Source organism: Staurois parvus, unplaced genomic scaffold (genome assembly GCF_062004578.1).
Source record: "Staurois parvus isolate SC_StPar_1 unplaced genomic scaffold, SC_StPar_1.0 ptg000289l, whole genome shotgun sequence".
In the NCBI taxonomy this organism is placed as follows: Eukaryota; Metazoa; Chordata; class Amphibia; order Anura; family Ranidae; genus Staurois; species Staurois parvus.
Genome location: NW_028318085.1, coordinates 1,556,315 through 1,573,087, shown reverse-complemented (window position 1 = coordinate 1,573,087; position 16,773 = coordinate 1,556,315).

Below are 16,773 nucleotides of genomic sequence, written 5' to 3'. Positions count from 1 at the left end.
TGGGGCCTGTGTCCTTGCCCAAACTTAAAAAAGCCTATGAAAAAGGTACCAGGGGTATCTCATGGGGCCCCCTACTGACCCCGGGCCCTCGGGCAGTGCCCGAGTTTCCAAATTGTCAGTCTGCCCCTGGGTACTACATCAACTAAAGTACCGTTAGTACAGAATCAAGAGAGAAAACTAGAGCAAAAAAAAAAAAATTTTAAGTTTTCATATTCCTAAGATGTAAATTAGTTTTAAATACTGTACATCCTTACTGATCTCTTTAGTTGCTGGCTCTGTGGAGCAATCCATGGTCAAAGCTCACAATGGGAATCCTGCAGCTCTCCTAGTTGGCTGTCAGCACTTCTCTCCCTTCCTGTACATGTGCTCTGTATTTATATTACCTATTAAAAGGCTGGCACCTCACTGCTGGGAGGAGCAGAGCTACTGAGGATCCAAAACAGAATTTCATTGGGCACTGTCTTAGAGAGGAGGAGGAGACTTTACTTTTTTTCTTTGTTGCAATTAACACTTTAGGGTTTTGTCCCTACTCTGGGCATTAAAAGGACAAGCAGAAGACTCACAAGATCATCTCTGTCTCTGGGTTCTACATGAATACTGATGGAAAACTGATTGGCAACTCAGGATACATCTTCCATAGGATTGCAAGAGGTTTATACCATTATTATTATTATACAGGATTTATATATTATTATTATACAGGATTTATATATTATTATTATACAGGATTTATATATTATTATTATTATACAGGATTTATATATTATTATTATACAGGATTTATATATTATTATTATTATACAGGATTTATATAGCACCAACAGTTTGCTCAGCGCTTTACAATATAACAGGAGACAATATAGCAACAATACAGTTCAATACAAGAGGGATAGGAGGGCCCTGATCCTGGGAGCTTACAATCTAGGAGGGAGGGGCTAGTGGCACAAAAGGTAGTAACTATGGGGGATGGACTGGTAGGAGGAGTAGAAGATTCCATTATTAGCTGAGGGCAGGATAGGCTTCCCTGAAGAGATAGGTTTTCAGAGATCGCCTAAAAGTGAGCAGAGTAGGTGATAGATAGATTGGGGTAGAGAGTTCCAGAGGATGGGGGAAGCTCTGGAGAAGTCCTGGAGACTAGCATGGGAGGAGGAGACAAGGGAGCTAGAGAAAAGGAGGTCATGTGAGGAGCGGAGAGTATGGTTTGGGTGATATTTGGAGACAAGGATTGGTGATGTAGTTTATACCATTATTTATTTCAGGTACTTATATAGCGCCGTCAATTTGCGCAGCGCTTTACATATACAGTTGTGACCAAAATTATTCAACCCCCACTGAAATTGAGTGTTTTGGCCAGTTTGACATTGCTTTTGATCATTCAGTCATCTTGCTTACATTTACATTAAAGAGGCACTTGTAGGTCAGACAAATATAACATAACAGTTATAATGAAATAACCACAAATGTCTTTTCTGTGCTCACAGCATTATCAGTTTTATTCAACCCCCAAGTGACATTCAATCTTAGTACTTAGTACAGCATCCTTTTACAGTTATAACAGCTTTTAAACGTGAAGCATAGCTTGACACAAGTGTCTTGCAGCGATCTACGGGTATCTTCGCCCATTCTTCATGGGCAAAGGCCTCCAGTTCAGTCACATTCTTAGGCTTGCGCACTGCAACTGCTTTCTTTAAGTCCCACCAGAGGTTCTCAATCGGATTTAAGTCTGGTGACTGCGATGGCCACTCCAAAATGTTCCAGCCTTTCCTCTGCAACCATGCTCTAGTGGACTTGGAGGTATGCTTGGGATCATTGTCCTGTTGAAAGGTCCAACGTCTCCCAAGCCTCAGGTGTGTGACGGACTGCATCACGTTTCCATCCAATATCTCCTGGTACTGAAGAGAATTCATGGTACCTTGCACACGCTGAAGCTTCCCTGTACCTGCAGAAGCAAAACAGCCCCAAAGCATGATTGACCCTCCACCATGCTTCACAGTAGGCAAGGTGTTCTTTTCATCATAGGCCTTGTTCTTCCTCCTCCAAACATAGCGTTGATCCATGGGCCCAAACAGTTCTAATTTTGTTTCATCAGTCCACAGAACACTATCCCACAACTTTTGTGGTTTGTCCACATGGCTTTTGGCATACTGCAGTCGACTCTTCTTATTCTTTGGAGACAGCAAGGGGGTACGCCTGGGAGTTCTGGCACGGAGGCCTTCATTACGCAGTGTGCGTCTTATTGTCTGGGCTGAAACTTCTGTACCCACATCTGACAAATCTTTTCTCAGTTCCTCAGCAGTCACACGGGGACTTCTCTCCACTCTACGCTTCAGGTAGCGCACAGCAGTCGAAGTCAGCATCTTCTTTCTGCCACGACCAGGTAGCGTTTCAACAGTGCCCTTTGCCTTGAATTTGCGAATGATGCTTCCTAAGGTGTCTCTTGGTATGTTTAACATCTTTGCAATCTTCTTATAGCCATTGCCCTTCCTGTGAAGAGAAATCACCTCTTCTCTTGTCTTCCTGGACCATTCTCTTGCCTTCACCATGTTTGTAACCACACCAGTAAATGTCTAGAAGGAGCTGAGTATCACAGTCATTTTAAAGCTGCCTAATTGGTGCTTATTATGCTTGATTGCTGCTCGGTGACATCCACAGGTGTTTTCAATACCTGATGGAAAGCACCTGTATGAACCTCTGTTCTTCAGAGTGGTAGTCTTTAAGGGGTTGAATAATTGTGGCAATGAAGAAACCACATAAGAACCATTTACTACTGTATTACATAAACAATTGATGTCATTTTAGTTGCATTTGGGTAGTTACAACGTCCTTGTAGGATTTGATTCTGAATACAATTCCAAATGTACACTATAGTCCCTAAACCCCTTTACAGCATTGGGGGTTGAATAATTTTGGTCACAACTGTATATTGTACATTCACATCAGTCCCTAACCCTCAAGGGGCGTACAATCTAAGGTCCCTATCTCACATTCAAACATTCACATACTTGGGACAATTTTTTTAGACAGGAACCAATTAACCTACCAGCATGTCTGTGAACTGTGGGAGGAAACCGGAGTACCCAGAGGAAACCCACGCAGGCACAGGGAGCACATGCAAACTCCAGGCAGGTGGACAGTTTGTGCAGCGCTTTACAAAATGAAGGTAGACATTACAGTTACAATACAATTTGGTACAACTGGAAACAGAGGGCCCGGCTCGTTAGAGCTTACACTCTAACCCTAGGTTCACACCTAAGCATTTTCTGCAGCATTTTGCAGAAATGCAGTACAGTCCATTTACCAGGACAGGTTCACATCTGTGCGTTTTCACCCTTTGCGTTTTTTGGAAAGGGTCAGGGACTTTTTTTAACGCAAAACATAGCATTTTTGGTTCTATAGACTTTAATGGAAACGCTGCAGAAAAGCATGTATTGCATTTTTAATGTGTTTGTGCTATGTTTTTTATACATTTTGATGCGTTTAGCTTTTAAATTCTGCAACAAGAAAAATAAAACAATTAAAAACCCCCTAAAAATGCAAAAGACATCAAAAACGCAATGCAGAAATGGCATACGCAACCTGCATAGGTGTGAACCTAGCCTAACAGAAAATACATGCAATTTGTGACCTGTGTTAAGGGTGTCATTAAGTTAATACTGACACTCTCAGCAGTGTGTTTTGAATACAGAAAAGCACATGGAACGTGAGGTTCCTGTTCCGTGTTCCAGTGTGAACTGACCCTCATGCACACGTCACACTAACTCGTTTTGAATCGGCTGCCAACGCACCTCATTGTAGTAAACACCACATTTGACCCTTTTTTTATTACCGATGCATGGAACCACTCCTTACTACAGGCACAGTAGTGTAATTCTGGCCTTAAATTTTTTTTTATTGAATTTATTAAGCATATTAATCTGGTGGGTTTTAATTACCTGTAAAATCCTTTTACATGAGTACTGGACACGGGATCTACAGACTGAACCTTGGGTTATGCTGCCACCTTCAGGACAATGGAGAGAAAACATCAAAAGATGTACAGGATAGAGAGAAGGCAGAACAATGTCCTAATTAAAGCGGAGCTCCACCCAAAAGGGGAAGTTCTGCATTAAGGACTGCTCCCCCACTCCCCATTAAGGATTGGCACCTTTGGGGGGCGGGGGGAGCGGGTACCCGAATTTGATAGGTACCCACTCCCATTTCTGGTCCGAACGCCTAGCGGAAGGTGTCCTCCCTTCCTCCCTCCCTCCCTGTAGTCTTTTGGGACACGTGACAGGTCCCAGAAGACTACAGGACCATTCATGAAGCACAGCGCTACTCTCACATGCGCAGTGCGTACCCGGCTGTGAACCCGCAAGCTATCACAGCCGGGTGCCCACACTGAAGATGGCGGCCTCCTGGAATAAAAGACGGCTGGTGAAACAGGCTGCGGGGGACACACCGTGGGACAGGTAAGTGGCTGTTTTTTAAAAGTCAGCAACTACAGTTTTTGTAGCTGCTGACTTTTATTTTTTGACAGGATGAGTGGAACTCCGCTTTAAGGATTGGCACCTTTGGAGAGCGGGGGGAAGCGGGTACCTGAATTTGACAGGCACCCGCTCCCACCTTCACTGCGATCGCCAAGGCGATTGGAAGCGGAAGTCGTCCTCCCATCCTCCCTCCCTGTAGTCTTCTGGGACCTGTAACAGGTCCCAGAAGACTACGGGCCATTCACAATACGCAACGCTTCTCGCACATGCGCAGTGGGCACCCAGCTGTGAAGTCGCAAGCTGTCACAGTCGGATGCCCATACTGAAGATGCCGGCGCCAGGGAGAGAAGACGGCCGGTAAAACCAGCGGTGGTGAAGACAAACAGAAGGTGTCCTCCCTCCCTCCCTCCCTGTAGTCTTTTGGGACACGTGACAGGTCCCAGAAGATTACAGGACCATTCACGAAGCGCAGCGCTACTCGCGCATGGGCAATGGGTACCCGGCTGTGAAGCTGCAAGCTATCACAGCCAGGTGCGCACACTGAAGATGCCGGCCTCCTGGAATACAGGACGACCGGTGAAACGAGCTGCAGGGGACACACCACGGGACCAAAGGACAGGTAAGTGGCTGTTTTTTAAAAGTCAGCAGCTACAGTTTTTGTAGCTGCTGACTTTTATTTTTTGACAGATGAGTGGATCTCCGCTTTAAGGTGAAAAAGTAAGAAGAAATAGGCTCAAACCTCAAAATAAACTTGTCCCTGATGAAGACAAAAAAAGGTACCTTACTAGTGAAGGCTGCTAGCTTGGAACTCGCCATGCAGAAGTGATGGCAATGAGAAGAGAACCTTACAAGTAAGTATATCGAGAGAGAAAAATCCTTCATAAAATTTCAAAGGTGGCCAAAAAGAACCAAGCAAAAACAGACTGAAATCCCACAGAATGACTGCAAAAAAATATGCGAAAAATAATTGCAAGCAACACCCTTTACTAAGGCCCCCACAATAGAGTGTGATTCAAGTGGCCATTAAGGATTATCTAAAGACCCCCCTGACAGTCCTAAAGACCCAATGTTCTTCCAGACAGAATAAAGAAGACAGGATTTGTTCCACTGAGTACTGTCTGGAAATGAAAAAAAATGCATCCAAGAGCAAAGGTAAACTTAATGAGAAGTCTGTTCCCTGACAGTTCCTTGAAATTGTAGGTCAGGATGAACCAAACCCACAGGAGTCACCAGAGAAAGCATCTACTGCAAAGGTTAGGAGATCCCTGGAACTGGAGACAATCCAGTGCAAGTTATGGCAGAACATGAAAATTAGGAGGGCCATGTTCTGTGTCCCCTACTTGTGATAGAGGTCCTCAGGATGAAGGTCATTCTCTGAAGTCCAGACCTTGATAACCAAGTCCGCCTACAAAGTTACCAAAGATGAGCATGGCAGCCAGGGCTGGAACACGAATTTCCACCCAGGTCAGAAGCTTATTATTATTATTATTATACAGGATTTATATATTATTATTATACAGGATTTATATATTATTATTATTATACAGGATTTATATATTATTATTATTATACAGGATTTATATAGCGCCAACAGTTTGCTCAGCGCTTTACAATATAACAGGAGACAATACAGCAACAATACAATTCAATACAAGAAGGTATTAGGTGCCTACAAAATGTAAGAGTGGGAGTTAGCTGGACAGATTCAGGTAGGGAGTTCCAGAGCATGAAAGAGGCTCTGGAGACGTCCTGGAGACGAGAATGGGAGCAGGAGACAAGGGAGCTAGAGAGCAGGAGGTCTTGGAAGGAGTGGAGAGGACAGTTTGGGTGATATTTGGAGAAAATTGGAAAATTCCAAGATATCAGATTCCTCCCTGATAGTCAGTGTAAGCCACCAACATGGCATAGTCCAACTGAATCTGGTCCCGAAACCTTGCAGATGAGGGATCTAGTGTTTAAGGAGAATGGAATCACCCTGAGTTCCAAAATGTCGATTGGGAGACAAATTTTTCACCAAGGACTAAGTCCTTTGCACCACCAAAACATCAAGAGAAAAGATTTTTTTCTGCAACCAGAGGTGAATGCCAGGGCAAGCCTAGTCCTGCCAGACATGTATGGAAGGAGCCAGAGACTGCAACCTAATTTCCCATGTAGCCATAATGGTGAGTGGCAATGGTCTGGGGAGAAAATAAGGAAAATACCTGTGTGTCTCTTGTTACTAAATGTAGATTGCCCCGCCCTGTGTCATTATGCAGGGAGGGGGGACTGTCCCCTGAGTGTATATATCTTGTATCTGTGTTCAAATAAATTAGTCTACCTCCTGGTTAACTTCAAGACTAGTGTCGTCTAGTCTTGTTTGGTCGGCTGTGATGTCTGTGGTCGGTGTTCAGACAAGGAATCGATATTCTAACGGAAGTACTGTCTGGGTTGGTTCCGTTACAGTAACCAGCACCCAGCTTCCCTCCAATCCCCTGTCAGCTCACTATGCCCTCACTCACTGGCACATCAGCTCCCCTGGGTAGGGATTGTATCCATTTCTGTGTCATGTATTATTTATTCTAAGCGCAAAGATTTATTTTGATTTTGTTCCATTATATTGCCTTAAAGCTGTGTGCAGCCACTTTGCAAACAGTGAGGGCAAATTTGTATTAATGACAAGATGGAGTACGGTGACACTACTGTGCAGAGGTGAGGAGGAAGGACTGGGAAGACTCTAGCCTCATTTTCAACATTGCAGATGGATTCACATTAATTTCATCTAACACTCTGTGTCCTCAGATTATGGGTTGTTCATGACTGGAGACCCCAGAGGTGGCCCTTCTTTCGATCATACCTAGGTTCATGGCTATCCTCAAAAAAGGTATCTTTTGCTTCCTAATCACAGCAGCGCTCACCCTGATCCCCAGACATTGGAAAATAACTGCAATCCAAGGAACTCATTGCTATAATGTGGATGGAAGACAAAACAGCCAGTTTATATGAGAGGTACCAGAATTTTGTACGTTTGGTTTACCTGGATTGACTTCTTCATGCCTTCCAAACTTCAGTCTTTCCTATGATTTCTAGGAGTTAGGAGCAGCTGTGGGGAGACATGGGTGATTTCTTGGTCACATGCCCCACTTTTCTTCTTTCCTTTTCTTTCTAGTCTCTTGGTGTCCTTTATTGACCCTCGGCATACAGGGCTGCCCTCCAAACTTACTCACTTGATTGGCTCATATCCAGTCCAACCCTTGAGTTTTCCTTGTTCCATTTACCTTTTGGTTATCTGGGTTGTGCCAGGCACTGACAGCTACACTATGGAAGGTTGGGGACATGTTTTATGTATTGGGAGGGCTTCCTCACATGGTGTTAGACTTTGGGAAGTGTTAGCTTTTTGTTATGGTAATGTTGTGTCTGTAGGGCCATATGGCACTGTTCTATTTGGTTCTTATGTATCTGTACATTGGCTGTAAACCTCAATAAAACTTCATTTTCATCTAACACTCAAGTGCTAGATAACACAATCATAGTGTTAGAAATAAAACTTGCATAGGATGTGGACAGCAACCAGTAAGGTCATTTATTTTTGTAGGTTTGAGATTGTTTTGTAGATTGTAAGCTCCCAGGATCAGTGCCCTCCTAACCCTCTTGTATTGAACTGTATTGTCTCCCGTTATATTGTAAAGTGCTGAGCAAACTGTTGGAGCTATATAAATCCTGTATAATACAGTATATTATATAATTTTATAACTAACCCTCACTGTAACCCTAACATGAATCCTCCTTCTAACCCTGAACCCAACCATCTCTGTAACCCTAACACTGACCTTTCCTGTAACCCTTATGCTTACCATCACTGTAATCCTAATACTAACCCTCCCAGTAACCCTCATACTAACCCCCACTGTAATCCTAACACTAACCCTCTCAGTAACCCCCACTGTAATCCTAACTCCAACACTCAAAGTAACCCTCATACTAAAACCCACTGTAATCCTAACACTAACCCTCTCAATAACCCTCATACATACCCCCACTGTAATCCTAACACTAACCTCCACTGTAATCCTAACACTAACCCTCACTGTAATCCTAACACCAACGCTCATACAAAAACCCACTGTAATCCTAACACTAACCCTCTCAATAACCCTCATACATACTGAAGGGAAATGTATGTCTTTTAGGTCTGTCATTTTGTTTTTCCCACTCCATTTTATATTCCATGTTGATTAATTGTTTTGTATTATACCCAGAATGAGTTAATGAAAATATGCTATGTCAGTTATGTATTACAGAACTATACTCACAAAATTCTTCTATCTTTTATCTTAGCTTAGCCTTGGTAGAGACGGTGAAAGTATCCAATTATTTCTTTGTATTAACAAGCACCTGTTTCTGTTATGATACAATTAAATGTCAAATATTTCTGTTCCATGAGAAAATAATTGTTTGTTACTTATAACTAATTACAATGCCTGAGAAAGATCATGTTCACAGCCTTGAAAAGTATCTAGCCAGATTCTATTGTATGTAGCAGATAAGTTTTTATGTAATATTATAGACATTCCTTAAATTTTGCTTCTCATCATTATTCAGGATTGACGTAAATGCTTGTATTCCCACTTGCACGTTATATTGTACTATATAAGAGAGCTTTCGTTGTGGAATAAATTAGAAGTTTTTGGTTACTTACAAGACGGTCTCATGTGTGATTACTTGTAACCAATGCTTCTCCAGGCCTGAGGAGACAGAACGAGTGACAGAGAACTTAGACCAGGGGTCTAAGGGTCAATAGAACCAACACATACCCCCACTGTAATCCTAACACTAACCCCCCCAGTAACCCTCATACTAAGCCCCACTGTAATCCTAACACCAACGTTCTCAGTAACCCTCATACTAAAACCCACTGTAATCCTAACACTAACCCCCCCAGTAACCCTCATACTAAGCCCCACTGTAATCCTAACACCAACGTTCTCAGTAACCCTCATACTAAAACCCACTTTAATCCTAACACTAACCCTCCCAGTAACCCTCATACTAACCCCCACTGTAATCCTAACACTAACCCTCATACTAACCCCCACTGTAATCCTAACACTAACCCTCCCAGTAACCCTCATACTAACCCCCACTGTAATCCTAACACCAATGCTCTCAGTAACCCTCATACTAAAATCCACTGTAATCCTAACACTAACCCTCATACTAACCCTGATTGTAACCCTATCACAAACACTCCCTGTAAACCTAACCCCAACATCGATCCTCCCCTGAAACGAACCTTCACTGTAATACCTAACCTTCCTTTTAATCTGAACACTAGCCATATATCCCTAATATTACTTCACCTGTAACTAAAATTAACCCTTTGTACAATCCAAACTGTGGGCCGCCTGGCACCCTTCCTGGGTGCCTCCACCAGAGAGCTGCCTCCTCGCTGCTGGAACATAGGAACAAGATATTATAGCTGGGAATTGCACCCAAAGACCTAGACAACACTAGCTTAGGTGCAAACAGGAACTGTTATTGAAAAACAGAATTTATACTACAAAAAATCAGATAAGAGCTTGATCACATCTTAAACAATGCAAACTTCAACCGCCTCCCGCCCGCCATATAGTACAATGATGGGCGCAAGGCGCTTCTCTCGTTCTGGGAGGACATCAAATGATGCCCTCCCAATCTAACCGCGCATGCGCGGCTCCGGGAGCGCACAGCGCAGCGATGCGCTCTGTCCCTCGGACACAGCGGATCACCGATCAACGGAAAGAGCCAAAGATGTTGGCTCGGTCATTTGATCAGCTGTGTCCAATCAGAGCCCTGATCCATCCCTTCCTGAAAGAAATCTAAAACTGCCAGAATATCTGGAGGGCCCCGCCGTTTACTTAATAACCAGGAGTTGAACTTCTTCCAGACCTTCGCATAAATAGCTCTGGTTACTGGTTTACGGCAGTTTACTAAAGTTTTTATCACGGTGTCTGAAAACACCTGAGCTTTCAGGGGCTGATCTTCAGAAACCATGCAGCCAACTTCAAGGTTCTGATCCGAGGATGTAGAACAGGACCTTGAGAGATCAGATCCTTCCTCTCTGGGAGTGGAAATGGGAGAGCTGAGATAAGACTCTGCAGTAGAGAAAACCAGGGTCTTTTTGGTCAAAAAGGGCACTATCAGAATGGGATCAGTCTCACTGGAGGGAATGCGTAAGATAGGTTGAAATCCCACATGCTCATCAGGGCGTCCACCCCCAAGGCCTGCTCTCGCGGATTTAGGGGAAAAAAAAAAAAAACACCTGGCTGACCTTCCTGCTCTCCTGGGAAGCAAAAAGATTGGCCTCCGGTATGCCTCACCTGAGAGTTATGTTTGAAAACACCTCTTGGTTGAGAGGCAATCCTCGTGACTGACTGGCCACCGACTTAGGAAGTCCGCTAGGGAGTTGTGACCCTTTCAAATGAATGGCAGAAACCGAAAGCAGATTTCGCTCGGCCCAGGATAGAATGCTGTCTGCAATCTCCTGCAGAGAGAGGCTTCGTGTGCCCCCCTACTTGTTGATATACGCCACTGTAGCCATATTGTCTGACCAGATTTGTAGGTAACGGTCCAATAGCTTCAATGCCCTTTGGACTGGAACAAATTCTCTCTGATTCGAGGATCTATGAGACTCCTTCCGAGACCACAACCCCTGGGCTGCTATATCACCTAGATGGGCTCCCCAACCATAACTGCTGGCATCGGTTGTAATAATGAGCGGAGAAGGCGGTTTCCACTCCAAACCCCTGGCCAGATTTACTTCCTTCGGCCACCACCAGAGGGATCTCTTGACCCTGGATGAGAGCTGGACTGCTAGATCTAAGGTATATCTGTCTCCATTCCAAATCTTCAGAGGAAAAGCCTGAAGAGGCCGCTGGTGGAGTCTTGCCCACAGGACCGCTGGGAAACATGAAGTCATGAGACCTACTGCCCTTGAAACTCTCCTTATTGAAACCGACAGATTGCATTGCAATGCTGCTAGCGTTTGATCTATATTGAGAAATTTTTCCCGAGGAAGGAAGATTTTCTCCTCCACTGAAGAGATCTCGTATCCCAGATAGATCACTCTCTGGGAGGGAGTTAAAGATGACTTGTCCCTGTTTACGAGCCAGCCCAGGATCTGAAGGAAATCCTGAGCCACCTGCAGGTCTTCAGCCAACTGCTGGTGAGATTTGGCCACAAAGAGAAGGTTGTCCAGATAAGGAATGATGGTAATGGACTTTATCCTTAGGGGAACTAAGGCCTCCGCCAGCATCTTCGTAAAAATTCTTAGCGCTGAGGCTAGCCCAAAGGGACTGCCAGTGCAAGATCTGTGAACCCATATTTACTGTTATTCTCAGGTATTTCTGACTCGCCCGACGAATGGAAATATGCATCCCTCAGATTCAACATGGCCATAAAGCAGATTCCATCCTGAAGTGCTTGTACCTCAGTGATTGATTTAGGGGGCACAGGTTTAAAATTAGGTGAAATTCGCCCAAAGGTTTCCACACTACAATCACATGGGAATAACAACCCTTTCCCTGCTTACTCTGAGGGACTTGAACTAGGACCTGCTGGTCCACCAAATCCCCAATTAGGCCACACAGAGCCTGTGCCCTGTTCTGGTCTTTGGGAAGAATGGCTACCAGAAATCTGTTCGGGGGACAGTATCCCCCATTAGATCTAAAATATAGGGGTTTGGGGAGATTGAAGCCCACTGAGGGAGAAAGGTCCCCAGTCTTCCTCCCACTGGGACGCTCAAGTCATTGCAGCTTGGAAGGGCCTTGAGGAGGATTGAATACAACCCCTCCTTTTTCCCTATTTTTGTGTCCTGTCCAAAGTTTTTTGGGCTGACCATCTTTAATCTGCTGCATCTGCAATTTTGGATGAAAAACTTTCCTGGGGTAAATTTTCTTTCTGCTCAGGAAAAGGCTTTGTCGGCCGTGTGCTCTAAAGCTTCCTCTAATCGTGGACCAAAAAGGTTGTCACCTGAAAAGGGCAAGGCACAAAGACGCAGTTTAGACGCTGAATCCCCTGCCCAGGTTTATAATCATAAGGCCCACATGGCTGAGTTTACTAAGGCCAGCTAGCTTTACCGATTCTGCCGAGGCATCCGCAAGAAAGCCTACCACCTTATACAGTAAAGGCAAGGATTTTAAGATCTGCTGCCTTGATGTTCCTGCTGCCAAGTTAGTCTGCAACTGGTTAAGCCAGCACTCAAGGTTTCTGGCTACACAGGTAGCGGATAGAACCGGCTTAAGACTAATAGATGAGGATTCCCATGCCCTACACAGCAAGAGTTCTCCCCTCTTATCCATGGGGTCCTTTAGGGCCCCTATGTCCTCGAATGCCAAATCCATCCTCTTGGAAACTCTGGATGGGGGGGGGGGGGGGGTGTCCAATCTTGGAACCTTGTTCCAAGGTTGGGACCCATCCTCGTCAAAAGGAGATCTTTTTAAACTACCTGAAAAAGAAAAAAGGGCTTCCTTTCACAGTTTTCCCACTCCTGCTTAATGGTATCAACCAGGGAGCTATGGACTGGCAAGTCCCTACTCTTCTTGGCATGAAGCCCCTGATACATGAGGTCATGCTTAGATAAACCAACTTCCTCCTCTTCAATCTCTAAGGTTTCGTGGATAGCCTTCAGGAGGTCATCCACATCTTCCAGGGCTAACTTGTACCTGGAACTACTGGATGCACTAGTTTCCTCCTCATCCGCCTCTGAACCTGCCTGAGAGGAAGCAAAGGACCGAGAGTCCTCCTGCCTTGCTGATACTGCCGTAGTGGCCGACTGGGTCCAAGGGCCCAGCGGTGTCTGCATCCTATCCAGCAGGGATCTGAAGGACTGGAATGTAGCTGTCATGTCATCCTTAATAGAGGTGAGGACCTTGGGACAGGCCATGAAAGACTCATCTTTAACTAGGCTATCTATGCAGCTGCGACATAAGGGTTTTTCACAAGTAGAACCCAATTTGACCACACACACTTCTTTGGGGTCTGACTCTGGGTCCTGTCCTGGGTCTTAACCTAAACAAAGACAGAAAGTAAGTAGTACCTCAGCCCTAATCTCCCTCCACACACCCCCTGTGCAAGGGGGAACCTGAAGTTTGCCCCACCGTCACTTATCCTCAGAGACTGGGAAAACAATCACCCACCCCCCAGGAGTCAGCAAGAGGGACAGTCCCCATGCCTACCTGAGAGGAGCCAGAACCAGGATCCACTTGCTGTGATGAGCCAGCTTCCATGGCATCCTGTCTGGCGTGTCCACAGCCTCTGCTGGGCTTTAAACCACCACACCGACCGCCCAATGTGGATGCCTGCGATTCTTCAATGGAGACCGGAACCAGCATCTCCACCGCGCCGGACTTCCTGCTTTTGGAACACATATCCACGCCCCCCGGAAGTCACGCCTGGCCCTCCTCCTGCCCGGCGCCCTGCACAACCATGCCGGAGAAGGGGAAGGGTGGGCTCCCAGGAGAACGGATGCACCGGGCTCACCGACGGGCACTCCCCGATCCTCCAGCGGGTGATCTTTCACCGGCGGTCCCTCCACCGCGGGTTAAGGCTCTCTGACCCGCAGCCCTACTCCACTCACCATGGAGGGATCGCGTTGAGAGGAGATAAGCTGAACATAGGAGCTTACACTCTTCCAGGACCCCCCAAGAGTGCAGAAACCCCTCAGGCTCCTGAATGTGTGTTCCTCCAGATCAGGAAACACTAAAAACTGAGGATGGAAGCCTGGAGGTCCACCTTTAAGGCGTGGGAATTATGCGTTTCCTAACCTGGAGGGAGGAATTATACGTCTCAACGGGCTGTCCTGGAAGAAAAAATACAAGACGCCAGGGGTGGGCACTTTCTCCACTGGCTGCGCATTTTATTACATCCTGGCATGTGGGAAGCACCCATTTGGTGACAGCCCCAGAAGACAAGGAATTATATGCCCATATTTGGGGTTAGAAGACACATGAAGATCTGAGAATCCCATCTCTTGGGAGAACCCAATTTGTTTGTCTTAGTAAAAGGGAACAGGTCTTACTGAGACACTTTGATAATACATTGTCCAATGAATGGAATTTACTTTGACTAATCAGAGTCTATTGTGTTTTGGATCACAGAAAATGTAGCCACATGAGATCTCACCAAGGGGATGATCAACAGCAACGCCAAGCTCTGGCCTTCTGCTCCATAAGTTCTGAGACATTCTTCTGGTCCCGAAAAAGCGATGCAATAAATGTTCCCCTGTATACTTTTTAAATGTAAACTTTCTGCCTGAGCGTAAACAGCACAAAATGCCAGCTACTACCCAAACAAAACTCTGTGGCACTCCGATTTTGATTCACTTTACAACTGGGGCCTGACCTTCCCTGCCATTCCACGGTTAATCGAGACAGTTTCAGTGAGGGCAGTCTGATTGAACAATGAAATGGCAGCTGGCAGAGTTTAGCCACGATGTCAAGAAAATTCATGCATTGAAATCAGAGGGGGAGCACAGAAGATATTTTTATGCTAACGGTAATGGCAGGCATCTTGTTAGGATATTTAGTTGCATGGCACATTAACTTGCAGTTTTTTACACTATGTGGCGCAATTGTTTTTGCATGTTTAATACCACGAGCTTTGGTCTCATACAATTTACCTAGAGCACTCAGTGGCAAAGTCATGGGAGAGATGGTCCGACTGACCAGATATAGGCACCTCGGATTTTATTTTTCCCCCCTTCTCTCAACAGAGACAGATATCCTGCATTATATGGGTCTTAAGACATAGTACTAGATTTGTAAATCCTTGTAGCATCCCCCAGGAAACAAATGAATCACATTGTTCCTGTCTCATCTATGCCTTAGCCAGTGAGCTAGTGTGGTCAGTGTTCCCACATCATGGTGACTAGCTCCATGTCAGTAATCATATATGCCTGGTCAGTGCAGGTAGCTGTTAAAGTACATCAATATCCATCGAGACCTCTACAAGAGCACTTTTCAGAATCCCAGTAGGGCTTGCAGAACTCTTACCTGTAGAATCCCTTCCAGTGCTCCTCCCAGAACCAGTTAGCACTTTTCCAGTATTTCCCATGGCACTTGTAGAGTCCCAGCAAAAGTATTACTTCCAGTATTCCAATGGCATTCACAGTAACCTACTAAGTATTTCCAGTGGCGCTTGCAGGATACTTGCCAGGACTTCCAATGCTCTGAAAACAATGCTAGGCATGTCCTCTGACCCAGATGGCTATTTAAGGATCAGCCCTAGGATATACTAGTGCTGTGTTTTAGTAGCTAGAACGCTTTGTTGCAAAGTGGCTATTAAAATTCTGCTTGTATATATCCGACCTAAAATTGATCCGACTATTCTTGCCTACAACCACCCTTTAAATCTGACCATGGTCATTTCTTGCTCTTAACCTTTTGCTTGGACCTGACCACTCTTCCTTGTCCACAACCTCTGCCTACTCTTGCCAAGGTTGAGTCTACTGTCCACACCATAGCCAGAGGAGGTCTGTCCCCAACCTGCCCATTTTATTCACGGATTTCAATCAGCATCAAAATGTGAGCATTACCCATAGTGGTCTGTGTGTGAAGGAAGCCTGGCTAGAACATCCACCTGTCAAGGCATTTTGATAACTGCACATCTGCTCACAAGAGCTGCTTGCGTCAGTGCCAAGTGCTACTGTAGTGGATTGTGATAGTCCACATTTTATTAGATGATCAGTAAAATGACAATTTTATAGTCATGCTACTTTCTGCTTCTTGCTCTTTAAATTCCTTACTCTTAAGTAAACAATCAGATCTAGGTTGACAGAATAATGATGATAATTAAGATGGAGCCTTCATCCGGAGTCTCACCCTTGGTGACTCATTAGGAGAAAAGTATATTTTAATGTAAACAACCCCCATAAAAAGGGAATGAGTCTTTTTGGGGACAATGATTGGAAGATATCACAGATGGAAGAACACGCAGAAACCCAGTGGCCTTTTCACCCAATGTATATGCTTTGCCTGCATCATAAGCCCTATAAATTATACTGTTAGTTCCTCAATAAAACAATTTTAGGAAGTTGGCAAACTGCAACAGTGTCTTGCTTCCACGTGCACGTAATTCTATATTAATTTGGCTCACTGGTAGATCACGGTAAATGGTCTGTAGGTGACCTAGTCCAAACCATTACCAAGAGTAGTACTGAGGCAGAGAGCTGATGTTTTCAGGAAGCCATGTACCACATCCCACCAACCATGATTTGCTTTGATTTTTTACTGTAGCTACACAACGGAACCAATCGGTTATCCCGCTTGACCATGTTAATCATAACCAAATTTTA